The sequence below is a fragment of the Schistocerca cancellata genome, chromosome 1 (assembly GCF_023864275.1).
Source record: "Schistocerca cancellata isolate TAMUIC-IGC-003103 chromosome 1, iqSchCanc2.1, whole genome shotgun sequence".
Classification (NCBI taxonomy): Eukaryota; Metazoa; Arthropoda; class Insecta; order Orthoptera; family Acrididae; genus Schistocerca; species Schistocerca cancellata.
Genome location: NC_064626.1, coordinates 26,566,298 through 26,583,230, shown reverse-complemented (window position 1 = coordinate 26,583,230; position 16,933 = coordinate 26,566,298). Strand labels below are relative to the sequence as shown.

The 16,933-nt window shown below is 39.8% G+C and overlaps 1 protein-coding gene across 4 annotated transcripts in view; it reads right to left on the bottom strand.

The window, feature by feature from the left end:
• Positions 1 to 16,933, bottom strand: part of LOC126164839 (putative FERM domain-containing protein FRMD8P1) — a 390,611-nt gene that overhangs the window by 168,926 nt on the left and 204,752 nt on the right. The gene's annotated exons all lie outside the window — the stretch shown is intronic.

The window sequence follows — 16,933 nt, the reverse complement described above, 5'->3', positions numbered from 1 at the left end:
TGCTTTTTAGTTTGTGGTGGTGGACCCACTGGGTCTGAGGCCAGTGGTGATTCGTACAGTGAAGACATCAATCTCTGGCTGAATGTGTGCACCAGTCGCCCAGACGGAGGCGTCAGCTCTGGGGTGGACACCTTTCCACACACTCTGTGAAGCTGGGCCACATCATGTGTCACACATTGGCTAATGTCCCAACATAAGTCACTGGCACTCGACAGTTTATCATCTAGTGGGCTCTGACAACTGCAGTTTTTTCTGAAGTTCGCGATGCAACGTGAACTTCCTATTTCATTCATAGGCATACTGCTGCAGTGCTCATGCAACACAGAACTGGGCTTTTATCCTCCACTAAATTTTGATACATTTTTCAACTTCACTGTGCAGAAAACACAATTACAGAACATTCTCAGTTCCTGGTGTGACTAACTACTCGGGTGGCCATCTTTGCACTGTTCCTGTGTTGTACTTTATTAGTGTCCCCACATTATTTTTTAATATTATTTTTAAGTGAATTCAGAAAATATAAAAACAATACACAAAAACTTCTCTTCCAAAGAAGAGAAGTTCTAAAGAATGCTCAGATTACCGAAAAATCGCACTTATTTCACATGCTAACAAAGTTATGTTGAAAATCTTACAAAATAGACTTCGCCAATATCTAGATCGAGAGCTACCAGAAGAACAAGTTGGATTTAGGAAAGGAAGAGGAACTAGAGATCAAATTGCTAACATTCGGTGGATTATGGAAAAAGCGAGAGAATTCCAGAAAGGTGTGTACCTCTGCTTTATTGACTACGCCAAAGCCTTTGACTGCGTCGATCACAACAAATTGTGGAACATACTGAAAAACATGGGTGTACCAGATCACCTCATTCATCTGATACAGAGTTTATACCTCGACCGAGAAGCCACGGTGAGAACTATGTACGGAACAATGAAATGGATAAAGATTCAGAAAGGGGTCCGGCAAGGCTGCATACTGTCACCGTACTTATTCAATCTGTATGCAGAAGACGTTATGAGGAATGCGAGGCTAGATGAAGGAGAAACAGGAATTAAAATAGCTGGAATAAATGTAAACAAAATGTACGCAGATGATACGATCCTGTTGGCAGAAAGTGAAGAAGAATTGAGAACACTCTTACTGAAGGTGAAAGATGAAAGTGAAAAGGCCGGTCTTATGCTGAATGTGAAGAAAACGAAAATTATGGCAACTACACCTACCAATTCGTGGGATATAGCAGGAGAAACCATGGAGGTAGTGACCACATTCAGTTATCTCGGTTCCCAGATCTCTGCTGACGGCGACTGCAGCCACGAAATCTGGAGACGTCAAACCTTGACAGGGTTATAAGGTCCAGAGATATAACACTAGCAACAAAGATCCATATTGTGAGGGCTACTGTCTTTCCAGTCGTGATGTACGGATGTGAGACCCGGACCATTAGAAAGGCCGAACGGCAAAGAATTGACTCTTTCGAATTGTGGTGTTGGAGGAAACTTCTTAGAGTTCCGTGGACTGCAAAGAGAACCAACAGATCAATATTGGAGCAAATTAAACCAGATTTCTCCCTGGAAGGTCTAATGTTAAAACAAAAGCTGACCTACTTTGGACACACAATGCGAAGGCATGCCTCGCTGGAAAAACATTAATGCTGGGGAAGATTGAAGGAACTAGAAGAAGAGGATGTGAGAGGATGAGATGGATCGATGGCATCACAGAAGCAATGTGTTCCAACCTGGAAGGTCTACGGGAGAAAGTGCAAGACAGGAAAAAGTGGTGTGATTTGGTTCATGGGGTCATGACGAGTCGGAACTGACTAAACGAATAGAGAGAGAGAGAGAGAGAGAGAGAGAGAGAGAGAGAGAGTGATACAGGTAATAACATCTGACAAATTCTGCATATGGTGTAGTTAGATAAAGGACAATGCAAAACTTTTCTGCAAATTAAAAGGTGCATTCCTTAACAGAGACTGGCATCATAAATACTCATGATGAAAAAAAGAATTTTAGCCATAATGTAGTTGCTTAAATTTAGACCAAATAAAATCAATGCAGGCATCAGTAAGCATACAAAGGATGTGTGGGACGATGTCACAATCTCTGAAATGGCACTCGCCCCCCCCCCCCCCCCCCCCAACCAAAAAAAAGTAGATTCACAACAACTGTGCCTGCTATACGCATGACAGCAATGTATATGTGAATGAACATTGTCCAACAACATGTGAAAAATGACTGTCCATAGGTGGAATTACAACAGCTGAACAAGTGTAGACAGACAACTGCAGTGCAAAATAAAACTGCTCATCTGCACTCAGCAGGGATGGACAAGAAACAGCACACGATCCCCAGTTCAGACGCACATGAAGAACGGGAAGTGCTGCACCAAAACCGGTGATACTGTAACTACAATTCATTTCATCAGGAAACTAATATCCTACCAACAAAAATGGTCAGTCTTTCCTAAATAAAAATGTCAAATATGAAATTCTACTACTTCTTAGTGATACATCAGATTTAAATTATGCGATCACTGTCCTAGAATTAACATCAATTTTAGAGGATAAGCAATGTTTAAATTTCCACATCTACATATATACTCCACAAGACACCAAATGGTGTATGGCAGAGGGTACTTTGTACCACTACTATTCATTTCCTTTCCTGTTCCACTCATAAATAGAGTGAGAGAAAAATGGCTATCTAATTGCCTCCATATAAGCCTTAATTTCTCTTATTTTATTTTTGTGGTCTTGCATGAAATGTATGCTGGTAGCAGTAATATAGTTCTACAATCCGCCTCAAATGCTGGTTTTCTAAATATTCCCAATAATTCTTCGTGAAAAGAACATAGCCATCTCTCCGGAGTTTCCCATTTGAGTTCACGAAGCATCTTTGTAATACTTGTGCACCCACTGAGCCTGCTGGTAACTAATCTAACAGCACACCTATGAACTGCTTCGATGTCTTCCTTTAATCCGGCACGGTGGGAATCCTTCACACTCGAGTGGTGGTTGCTGCGGTGTTCTATACACTGTCTCCTTTATAAATTAGCTACACCTTCCTAAAATTCTGCCATGAAATGAAGTGAGCCATTCGCCTTGTCTACTACCATACGTATGTGCTAGTTCCATTTCATATTGCTCTGCAATATTATCCCTGCGTATTTTATCATCACGGCTCCCCCCCCTCCACCATTCATTCGCATTAGCTTAGATTTCTCTACATTTAGGGCAGGCTGCCACTCATCAAACCAATAAGAAATTTTGTCTAAGTCATCTTCTATTCTCCTAAAGTCACTCAACGATGATAATATTGCCATACACCACAGCTTCATCAGCAAGCAGCCATACATTTCTGCTCACCCTGCCCATTTGATCATTTATGTATACAGAGAATAAGAGTGATCCTTTCACATACACTTAACATGGCTTTCCTGACAATACCAATGTCCCTGATGAACACTCACCATTGAGGACAATGTACTGAGTTCTATTACTTAAAAAGTCTTTGGCTTACTCACATATTTGGGAACCTATTCCGTATGCTAGTACCTTCATTGACAGCTTTAATAGTGAGTTTATTATATTTGCCACATACAGACATCTAAATGATAAAATATATTAGTTTTTATAAAGCTTCAAAAAGTTCCTGCTACCCATTACTCTGCACTGGGTAACTTTGAGCTGCTTCTAAGTGCCTCCTAATGAAAATAATTAAATGGAACTATGACACAGTGCTCCTTGAGGACTTGAGTTGACTTTGCTACTAAAAGTTAAAACAAGGATGCACTTTTTAAGTCTGATGAAAACATTTGCTTTATGTATGAGGCAGAATAGCTAAATGGGTTAAGTATCAGACTGCAAATCTTAAGGCCACCATTGGACGAGATTATTTTGAATTACACTAACTGTGTAATTGCAAGATTCAGAACAGGATTCAGTGAGCACCTTGCACGAAAACTGAAGACTAATATAGATCCTGTGGTACCAAACGGAATTGCAAAAAAATCAAGTTGTGATTTTTGCAATGAGGAGAATATGAACTTTTTTAACTGTTAGTTGTACAGAGAAAACCTGACAAATATTTCTTTCAATAAATTCTGAAATTGAAAAATTTAGCAACATCTTAAAAGATCTTATCACATTACTTCCAAATGAGATTTCTCATAAAAAGTGTCAACAGAGTGAACAACACTGGTAACAATAACTGGATCATATCAGCAGTAAAATATTTCTTTCAGAAAAACAAACTTCTGCACAAAATTCTTACACAGATGTGACCATCTTTAGAGCCTAAATGTTTACTATGAAACATTCACTGTCATTCTAGAAAAGCAATGTTGTCAAAAGAATGCACACTAATACCTACATAAAAAGTCTGATGAACAACACAAAGACCACACGGAAAATTTAAAAAAAGGCAAATCGTGAAATTAAACATTCATTTACAAACATTACAGCGATACAAGATTACAGAACAATAGTATTCTTTCAAGAGCAGGAGACTGTATACTTAAGCAGAATTTTATAATGAAACCTATTGATCCCAAACTTATATTGGGAACACATTCCGAGATAATGTTTATTAGTACCGTCACCCGAGATGAAGTTGTAAATGCAATATGAGAACTACAAAGATCATACTCAGCTCAGTATTAATGGCATTCATCAATGTTTGCATCCGTAATGTGCAATCCATCTTACAATGCATGGCAGAGGCTGCCATGTACTGCTACTAGACATTTCCTGTCCTGTTCAGCTTGCAACTGTCTATATGCCTCTGTATGAGCCCTAATTTCTTGTATCTTATCTTCAAGATCCTTATGTGCAATGTATACTGGAGGCAACAGAATCATTCTGCAGTCAGCTTCAAATGCTGGTTGTCTAAATTTTCTCAGTAGTGTTCTTCAAAATGAATATCACCTTCCCTCCAGTGATTCGCATTTGAGTTCCAAAAGTACCTCCGTAACACTTGTGTGTTGTCTGAAGCAACCACTAATTTAGCAGCCTGCCTCTGAACTGCTTCAATGTATTCCTTTAATTTGACCTGATACAGATCCCAAACACTCGAGCAGTACCCGAGAAAGGTTGCACGAGCATCCTATATGCGGTCTCCTTTACATGTGAAACAGACTTTCCTAGAATTCTTCCAATAAACCGAAGTTGACCATTCACCTTTCCTATCATAATCCTCACATGCTCATTCCATGCTTCACAACGTTATGCCCAGACAGTCAAATAATGTGACTGTGTCAAGTGGGACACTACTAATGCTGTATTCAAACATTACAGTTTTGTTTCACCTACTCATCCACATAAACTTACATTTCTCTACATCTCAATTTAGCTGCCATTCATCAAACCAACTAGAAATTTTGTCTAAATCATCTTCTATCCTAATACAGTCACTCAACTTCGACACCTAACTCTAAACCATAGCATCATCAGCAAACAACTGCACATTGCTGCTCACCCTTTCCACCAAATAATTTATGTATATAGAGAATAATAGGGGTCCTATCACACTTCATTAGGGCATTCCTGATAATACTCTTGTCTCTGTTAAACACTCAAAGGACAACATAGTGGGTTCTGTAACCTAAGAAGTCTTTGAGCCACTCACATGTCTGTAAACATATTCTGTATGCTCATACCTTCTTTAACAGCCTGCAAAGGGGCGCCACATAAACGCTTTCCAGAAATCTCTGGAGTAATTTTGAAGAAATGTGCACAAAATGAAATTATTACTTTAACATACTCCATTGGCTGTTCTCTACAAATGAGCACTTTTCCAGGCACATTGAAAACACTAAACTGATTCCCATGTATGAAGGGAATGGAGATAGATTGAGAAGGAGAGAGGGGCCATGATTAACTATAGGCCTATCAATACTTTGCCAAGTATATCTCCAGTTTTATAGAAATTTACGCATAAGAAACTCACATCATTTATGATTATATCTTATTACATTTAACTATTTACAAAAATCAGACTAGTGTTTAAGAAAAGGGATAAAAATATCATATCAAAATAAAAGGAGATGTTATGAATCCTCTAAGCAAACTACTAATCATGATTTCATTATCTACATCAAAAGACACACACAAAAAGTAACCAAAGCTATTTCAGAATTTGAAAAAATAGCCTCATAAGCAAAATTAAAGCAACCAGGCAACTTCCAAAAAGAGAAATAGGACCAAGGTCAATCAATCTTAGTGATATAGAACTGTTTAAAAATAACAATAAACTAACTGACCCCACTTTAGTGGCTAATGTATAAGAAACTCATAATTTATGCCTGATGAACATTAATTAGTAACAGTAGGGATCTGCCTAAAGCTTATGTCAAGGAAGATCTCATTTCTCAGTAATAAGAAACTGTTGCCACCAGTGAGGTACAATGACAAAAGTACGAAGCAGCCACTCTAATGCTGTCAAGTGAAGACATAAACAAACCCAACATGCCCAAAGGGTCAGTTATGCACCCCATCTCTTCCTCCCGTGCATCAACAATGTGAGTGTACATCTGGAAACACCTAACATTGTCTTACTTGCTAAATAGAGAGAACATATCGCGTGCAGCAACTGGTAAACTGTTCAAAAGAAGCAGATTGATAGCTGGGTAATCTACAATCAAGTCATTGTAAGGTGCAGTAAGACATTCGTAACAAAATTTGTGTGTATGGCTGCAAGACCTAACACGGGTTAAACCTATTGAGTACGATAATTGTGAGTTACTTTAAGAGGAGAGGGAAACCTGACACCATTTTCGATACTGTTGTGGGTACTTCCCCAACCATCATCAGGCAAAATGATGCTGAGTGTTTTTTAGGACTGTGGTGCTAACAGATCACAGTCATAAGGAGCAAACTATCGCAGGATTATACTACCAAAATCACAGGTTCAGGTAAAGTAAATAAAGCAGAAGTGAAGAGGACGACTAATGTGTAAAGTAGATAACTGAGAGTCTTTCACAATCCTTTTTGAGGACCTCAGAATTATAACATTCACTTTGTAATATATAGCTTTTGTTCCAAACAATAAATATCGGTATCAACTGAACTGTGACCTGCGCAATTACAGCACAAGACACAAAAATGCCTTTTATGTAGACTTCACCTCCTTGTCTACAGTTCAGAGTGGAATTATATACTTTGATGGTGAGATATTCTCATGTAACATAAAGCAAGAAACTGAGCCTCTCAACCAACTCAAATGAAAAATTAGAAACATATTTTATTAGCCTCTCTTTTTATAAAATATCTGAATATGTAAAGTCAGGGATTGGAAAATTCTGTTAATTACAGTGTGTATGTGTAAGTGTGTGTGTGTGTGTGTGTGTGTGTGTGTGTGTGTGTGTGTGTGTGTGTGTGTGTATGTGTGTGTGTGACAATAAAAAAATGAATACACTATATGTGTCACACTTTCTGGCCCTTACTGCCAATGACATAACCGGAGAACTGAGAACAGTCTGCATAACGGCAGCATCCCGACAACCTGTCTCACGTGGCATCAGCATCACTACATGACGCCACCATTGGAAGAAGAAAAGAAATTTTGATGTGTTATTTACACACTCGCATCCAGTGACCGAGGTGGGCATCATTGAGTCAAACAATTTGGCCTCCGTGCTTGCACAACTGTATTTGCTCAGTATTTGTCCAATTGTACGAGACAGTGCAGAGTTCGGAGGTACCTCTGCTGCTCGGGCTCTCCGCCTCCCCACTACCTGCATCGCTACAGGTGACAGCCTGTGATGCAAACGGCAGTGAGGAGTGAGGCCGAGGCTGTGGCCGCTGGCACCGCTCGTGGTACTGGCACGAGCCGCCACCGAGTCGATGCTGCTTTCCGGACTGGGTGCTTCTCTGTGAACCACCACCGGAACGGCACTATCCGCGAGTCGACACCGAACCGAGCTCTGAGGACAAACTGAAAGTTCTGCAGTCGATTAAATAGGTCTCCTCAGCTACTAGTATCTTGCTGATGAGTTCCTGCCCCCACAGCTGCCATTTGAACCTCAAACCCTCTGGTGGTGAGCAGCCACCCCATCCTGCCAGATAGAAGACCAGGTTCCCACTCTTCCAGTAGCAGTCGTACAAACCCGACTCGTTACAACAGTCGAATTTTGATACTGGTAGTGATGGCTCAGTTGGTATAACACAATGTAGCATTACGTATAGGCATCATTTTGTCCACATCTACACCCTGTAATCCACTCTGAAGTGCATGGCACAGGGTAGTTACTAGGGTAATAGATGTTAGTGTTTCTTCCCATCCCATTTGCATAAAGAACAGGGAGATATTGCCGACTTAAATGTCATAATATCCAAAAGTGCAGGTTTGTTTTCCTTTCAGTTTATGCTTGAATAGGCTATGAACCATTACTTACAGATACTAAATACATCACATTATGCAGACTTTACATAGAGTTGGTGACTTTCTAAACTCAGTTATAGTGACATCATCAAGGTTATACATATTGCAAACATTATCATTCATTTATTTCCTATTCATTTGGAGCAGGAAGCACTCACTCATACTCTCCCTTGATATCAATGGCTGTCAAGTGTTTCTGTCATGTTGTACTATTGAGGGCAGCATTTTGTACTCCAATATGGATTTCAAATACACTGAGAGTCAACTCGACTTCCTTCCATACTAGATTTTGCATTCATCCCTTAACAATTTTTCAAAATTTTTTTACATTCTTGTTGCATTAATAATGCCATCAACTTTATTCCTGATTTCGTTAATGTTTCTGGACACAAAATTACCAAAAGTTTCAGTTGCGACTGTCTTTATAACTGTAGGAGGTAAGCGTACCTGCAAGAATGCATTTATAACTGCATAGGCAAGACAGTACATTGTTTACAACTCAGACATGTATGAACATAGAAAGAAGGATCCTTTATTGTATGATTATATGATAGCGGAACAAACACTGGTAGCAGTTACTTCTGTAAAATATCTGGGAGTATGCGTGCGGAACGATTTGAAGTGGAATGATCATATAAAATTAATTGTTGGTAAGGCGGGTACCAGGTTGAGATTCATTGGGAGAGTCCTTAGAAAATGTAGTCCATCAACAAAGGAGGTGGCTTACAAAACACTCGTTCGACCTATACTTGAGTATTGCTCATCAGTGTGGGATCCGTACCAGATCGGGTTGACGGAGGAGATAGAGAAGATTCAAAGAAGAGCGGCGCGTTTCGTCACAGGGTTATTTGGTAACCGTGATAGCGTTACGGAGATGTTTAACAAACTCAAGTGGCGGACTCTGCAAGAGAGGCGCTCTGCTTCGCGGTGTAGCTTGCTCGCCAGGTTTCGAGAGGGTGCATTTCTGGATGAGGTATCGAATATATTGCTTCCCCCTACTTATACCTCCCGAGGAGATCACGAATGTAAAATTAGAGAGATTAGAGCGCGCACAGAGGCTTTCAGACAGTCGTTCTTCCCGCGAACCATACGCGACTGGAACAGGAAAGGGAGGTAATGACAGTGGCATGTAAAGTGCCCTCCGCCACACACCGTTGGGTGGCTTGCGGAGTATAAATGTAAATGTAAATGTAAAAACATTGATACATACACTCCTGGAAATGGAAAAAAGAACACATTGACACCGGTGTGTCAGACCCACCATACTTGCTCCGGACACTGCGAGAGGGCTGTACAAGCAATGATCACACGCACGGCACAGCGGACACACCAGGAACCGCGGTGTTGGCCGTCGAATGGCGCTAGCTGCGCAGCATTTGTGCACCGCCGCCGTCAGTGTCAGCCAGTTTGCCGTGGCATACGGAGCTCCATCGCAGTCTTTAACACTGGTAGCATGCCGCGACAGCGTGGACGTGAACCGTATGTGCAGTTGACGGACTTTGAGCGAGGGCGTATAGTGGGCATGCGGGAGGCCGGGTGGACGTACCGCCGAATTGCTCAACACGTGGGACGTGAGGTCTCCACAGTACATCGATGTTGTCGCCAGTGGTCGGCGGAAGGTGCACGTGCCCATCGACCTGGGACTGGACCGCAGCGACGCACGGATGCACGCCAAGACCGTAGGATCCTACGCAGTGCCGTAGGGGACCGCACCGCCACTTCCCAGCAAATTAGGGGCACTGTTGCTCCTGGGGTATCGGCGAGGACCATTCGCAACCGTCTCCATGAAGCTGGGCTACAGTCCCACATACCGTTAGGCTGTCTTCCGCTCACGCCCCAACATCGTGCAGCCCGCCTCCAGTGGTGTCGCGACAGGCGTGAATGGAGGGACGAATGGAGACGTGTCGTCTTCAGCGATGAGAGTCGCTTCTGCCATGGTGCCAATGATGGTCGTATGCGTGTATGGCGCCGTGCAGGTGAGCGCCACAATCAGGACTGCATACGACCGAGGCACACAGGGCCAACACCCGGCATCATGGTGTGGAGAGCGATCTCCTACACTGACCGTACATCACTGGTGATCATCGAGGGGACACTGAATAGTGCACGGTACATCCAAACCATCATCGAACCCATCGTTCTACCATTCCTAGACCGGCAAGGGAACTTGCTGTTCCAACAGGACAATGCACGTCCGCATGTATCCCGTGCCACCCAACGTGCTCTAGAAGGTGTAAGTCAACTACCCTGGCCAGCAAGATCTCCGGATCTGTCCCCCATTGAGCATGTTTGGGACTGGATGAAGCGTCGTCTCACGCGGTCTGCACGTCCAGCACGAACGCTGGTCCAACTGAGGCACCAGGTGGAAATGGCATGGCAAGCCATTCCACAGGACTACATCCAGCATCTCTACGATCGTCTCCATGGGAGAATAGCAGCCTGCATTGCTGCGAAAGGTGGATATACACTGTACTAGTGCCGACATTGTGCATGCTCTGTTGCCTGTGTCTATGTGCCTGTGGTTCTGTCAGTGTGATCATGTGATGTATCTGACCCCAGGAATGTGTCAATAAAGTTTCCCCTTCCTGGGACAATGAATTCAAGGTGTTCTTATTTCAATTTCCAGGAGTGTATTTTCAGTGATCGTCTTTTTATTTTTATTATACAGGTCATGTGACACCTTCAAGTTACATGTGAAGCGTCACACAAAACATAAAATTATATTCATGGCTGAAATTCTCAGCAACTGTAGTATTATTAATCAGGATAAATGTCAGTCATCAATTGCACATAAACTTTATTAAGCTTCACCAGTTTCGACAAATTAATTTGTCATCTTCAGACGCTTAGTTTAGCCGATACACAAGTGTGATTTGTTATTGTAAATTGTCAAACAATGTTTAAAATAATCATGTACAATATGTAAGTATCTGAACATATCATGGTATTATGCTTCTATGAAGAAGATATTGACTGTCTGCTAAACTAAGCTTCTGAAGATTGCAAACTAATTTGTCGAAACCAGTACAGCAAAATGAAATGTATTTGCAAAACAAAAGGAACATAAAGAGTGACAAATGTTTGTTATAAAATGCCAGGCTCCAAAAAATTTAAAATGTTAAAAAATATTTCAAACGTTTCACTCACCAAAAAACTTTGATCTTGTGAAACAATGTTCGGTGTCAATATCGAAAGCTATAATTAATTGAGACATCAACTAATAAGTAGTTTAAATGTTATATGAAGGTATAAGTTACAGCCGACTGGTGACATTAGCGTGGAGAACGCTGCCTTCAAATTTTACGTTTTTTTTTGTTATTATTCTGCCTTCCCCCTTCCATTTATAATTAATTATAGACATCCATACTTTAAATTATGAATACAGACAGTCAAGTTAAAAGACAGTATTAAAATAAGTATAACTGTATGCTACTGGCATTAACTTTTCAGATGGGGACATTTAGCCCACGTGGCGTTTTACCTAAACTTGATGCCAGGTATTCATCGAATCTCTTAATAATAACTATACAACAGCCACATGAAACTTTAGTATTAAATACCTTCAACATTACCAGAAAGTTGTGATTACAGGAGTAATATTTGCTGTTATAATTAAACATATATAACAAGTAGCTTTCATCCGATCTATGATAAAAAGAATCTAGAAGTTGCCTTTGGATGATGATTAAACTAAGGAAGAGCTTAAAACTATTATGCAAGTATGTCAAACAGATTGGTACAGAAATAGTGATGTCGTGAAGATGTATAAGAAAATTAAACAAAGGAAAAGTGCCTGGCAAATGATGCATCAGAGTAATAAATGATACACAGTGTTAACATTCACCAGCTCGCGTCCTGAAAGTATTGCTCACAGCCTCAAGAATGTTATGTCAACATAGGCTTTTAAACCAGAGGTAGCCTGTGAAATAAGCTGCACTACAAGAATGGAAAAAAAAATGCAACAAATATTGCAACTCAGGAATACACCAAGAAAACTGCAACGATTGTGACAAGTTTTGTATAGGACAAACAGGAAAGCATGGAAGTGTTGTATAGAGCCCTAAAGGGCATGCCTTAAACATACTGGAGGATCTAGAAATTCTTACCCACCACAAAAACAGAGCTCCACAAACAATATCACACAAACATATTGAAATCAGCCCTAACTGGTTTTTCGATATTTTCAAGAATTGCTGGTGTGACATAAGGTGACTGTGGCATGCTCTCCTGCTGACTGTGGTAAACCTCACCTCACCTCACTTCTACGGGCCACCAAAGCTGCCACTGATTGCATGGCAAACAACCTAACTCGAGAAGCAAGTTGCTAGTTCTTCCACAAGACAGGATGGCCTTCCAAAATATTTGAATTTAACAATCAAATTGTTTTATTTTTTACAAAATATTTTGTCAAATTTTACATATTTTAGTGCATTCTTTGGTGAAGTTTCAGTTCATTTACTTATTAAACACATGCAATTATAACAGAAAATACTGTTCTTACAATCATAACTTTCTGTTAATGTTAATGGTATTTAATACTGAAGTTTCATATGGCTATTGTATAGATATTATTAACAGATGCAATGAATACTCGGTGCCACATTTAAGTAAACTATACACGGACTAAATGTCTGAATCCAATACGGTAATGCCATTACTATACAATTAAGTTGGGTGATGCGGAGGGAATTAGATAAGGAAATGAGACACTTAAAGTAGTAAAGGAGTTTTGCTATTTGGAGAGCAAAATAACTGATGAGGGCTGAAGTAGAGAGGATATAAAATGCAGACAGGCAATGGCAAGGAAAGTGTTTCTGAAGAAGAGAAATTTGTTAACATCGAGTATAGATTTAAGTGTCAGGAAGTCGTTTCTGAAAGTAATTGTATGGAGAGTAGCCAAGTATGAAAGTGAAACATGGACAATAACTAGTTTGGACAAGAAGAGAATAGAAGCTTTCGAAATGTGGTGCTACAGAAGAATGCTGAAGATTAGATGGGTAGATCATATAACTAATGAGGAGGTATTGAATAGGATTGGGGAGAAGAGAAGTTTGTGGCACAACTTGACTAGAAGAAGGGATCGGTTGGTAGGACATGTTCTGAGGCATCAAGGGATCACAAATTTAGCATGGAGGGTAAAAATCATAGAGGGAGACCAAGAGATGAATACATTAAGCAGTTTCAGAAGGATATAGGTGGCAGTAGGTACTGGGAGATGAAGAAACTTGTACAGGATAGAGTAGCATGGAGAGCTGCATCAAACCAGTCTCAGGACTGAAGACCACAACAACAACAATATGAATTAGTGCAACTTTTTTCTATGGGCCCCTGGACCCTATACTCATTATCCCATTGGTTCTGGCATATAGTGATCTAATTTACACACTAGAATGCAATGGCACCATGTGAAACCAGTGGGCTTCCATGGATATTGCAGAAATATCTAAAACCTGTAATGGATCCAAATGGACCCATTGGGCTGGAAAGGGTTAAATAATTTTTCAGATATCATGTTTCCACAATGTGATGAAAAGAAACATCAACAACATACAATTATACTCATTTTCATAAGGTTTTCTAACTTGACAGTGTATATTTGTAATTTAAAGTATGCCTGGCTTTTATTAATTATAAATGCAAGGAGGAAAATAGCACGGAAATAAAATAAAATAAAAATTTAAACACAGAATTCCTCACACTAGTGCTAACTGTTGGCCAGAATTTATATCTTTGTATAACCTTTAAACCAGTTGTTAGGTATAGATTTAATACTGACACTGAACCTGACAAGTTTCATATCAGCGCACACTCCGCTGCAGAGTGAAAATCTCATTCATACTGAACCTTGTTTCGCAAGTTTAAAGTTTCTCGGTGTGTAAGCATTTTAACTTTTTTTAAAATGTAGACTGGCAATGGCAAGGAAAGTGCTTCTGAAGAAGAGAAATTTGTTAACATCGAGTATAGATTTAAGTGTCAGGAAGTCGTTTCTGAAAGTATTTGTATGGAATGTATGGAAGTGAAAGATGGATGATAAATAGTTTGGACAGGAAGAGAATAGAAGCTTTCGAAATGTGGTGCTACAGAAGAATGCTGAATATTAGATGGGTAGATCATATAACTAATGAGGAGGTATTGAATAGAATTGGGGAGAAGAGGTGTTTGTGGCACAACTTGACGAGAAGAAGGGACTGTTGGTAGAACATGTTCTGAGGCATCAAGGGATCACAAATTTAGCATTGGAGGGCAGCGTGGAGGGTAAAAATCGTAGAGGGAGACCAAGAGATGAATACATTAAGCAGTTTCAGAAGGATATAGGTTGCAGTAGGTACTGGGAGATGAAGAAACTTGCACAGGATAGGGTAGCATGGAGAGCTGCATCAAACCAGTCTCAGGACTGAAGACGACAACAACAACAAGCATTTTAAAATATTATTTGTATTTTTTAAATTTTTTGGGGTTTGATGATGTATAGCAAGCAAATGCCCGTCACTCTTTAACGTTCCTTTCATCTTGATTCCAGATACCTGTCAATGGCATATTCTGATACATTGAGATAAATAAAGACATTTTATTTAGTGATCTACACAGTTTTAGTCATAAAATCTTCACAATGATGGTGGACTTGTATGGGAAATTTGTTTCCTTTATTTGCACTTTTACAGAGCATGTTAAACCAATACATCAGCTCTTCCTTTCTTCCTTTCTGCTCGTGTTAATTTCATGTGTTCTGATCTCTTTCTTCAGAGCTCCTCAATGTTATGAGGCTGCTTTCTCTTTCTCTCTTGTTCTTCCCTGAAGATTACCTTCTGAATTTTGTTCCTGTATAAGTTTCTGTTGTGTGTGTCCTTTATCTCAATGTTAGCATCTTTGATGGCATTTAAAGTCATTGTAAACCATACTGATTGTCCTTTAAGCTTCAAGATTTGTTTTGTGAGCCTGACATTTTCCAAGCTCATCAAATGTCCAAAGATTGACATTCTTCTTTTGCACATAGCATGTATTATGTTCTCTATTGTTTGTAGATTTCTTTGTTGGGTTGTGGTCTACTGTATTCTGTCCCTGTTGCCCTTGGGCCAAGTATCCTTCTAACCAGTCTCCTTTCTACTTTCATTACTTTATTTATCCTATATTTTTGTACTAGGTTTAATGTTTTGGCATCATACAGAGCCTCTGTTCTCATCAGTGTATTGTAGTGCTTAATTTTGGTGTCCCATGATAATGGCTTCTTCTTCTATATGTTTTTGATGATCTGGAATACAGTGTTCATCTTTTTATTATTATTTCTAGAATTTCTTGCTCATTACTGTTTATAGTTAGCTACTCACCTAAATGTTTGAATGAATTGACTTTCTTGATTTTGATTTGATTTATGAGTAGCTTATCGGGCAATTTTTTACATTTGTTAAAAACTCTGTCTTTGTGAAAGAAATTTGTAAACCAACTTTCCTTGCTTGCTGAGTTAGGTTTTCTATTTGGATTTTAACGTTCTCGTTATGTATGTGATCAGGGCAATGTCATCTCTGAATGCCAAGTGATCTAGGAATCATTTATAATACGTTTCAGTCTCAAAATAAGAAGTTAGAACAATTATTATCAGTGAAGGAGAGAACCTTAACCCCAAAAATGACAATCCACTTTGCAGATAGAATTGTTAATTTGTCAACATTAACCCTTTCAGAACCAGAAGAAAAGTTATTATCAAAAGGCCACAAATACACTCCAGACATGATAACAAAACCTCAAGTGTTTGACCATCTTAGGGTAGATCTGGAACTAGCTCTACAGAAAGGTATAGTAACGAAAGTGTAGTGTGTAGAAGACATCAAGCGGGCACAGAAACAACAACAAGCACAATATCAGAAGAACAATGATTTCTTAGTCACGAAGGAACTTAAAACTAGAACTGAAACCAGTAATGTAATTGTGACTAGGGCAGATAAAGTATGGATTGTAGTGCTGTTAAATAAAACAGATTATACAGGCAAAGGAGAGGATTTTTTCCAGTCAGTGCAGCTACAAAAACTACAGAGAGACCCAACAGCTAGTTACAATGATCAGGCTAAACAGGTAGTAAACAAGTGCTCCAACATCTTTCCTGCATATGCATGTAAGATCATGCTGCAAATCAACCCCAGGGCATCACAGCTATATGGTTTACCGAAGCTCCACAAAGCAGAAGTGCCAATCCGTCCTGTGGTATCTGCAATACAAGCTCCAGTACACAAGATTACCAGCAGAATGAATACCATCTTGAAGAAGAAACTGAACTTCAAAGGGAAATTTAGCATTAAGAACAGTTTAGATTTAGTTATGAAGGTAATGGACATTTAGGTTCCAACAAATGCAAAATTAGTCTATTTTGATTGCATAGCTTGTTCACATGTGTCCCAGTGAAAGACTGTGTACGTATTGCATCATCAAAATCATTGTATTCACACAACATAAATCCTGAAGAGCAGCTGAGCATTGTTAGTGCAGTGAGATGTTCTTCAAATCAAAATTACTTCTGCTTTCAAGGGAGCTATTATCAGCAAGCATATGGTCTGGCAATGGGCTC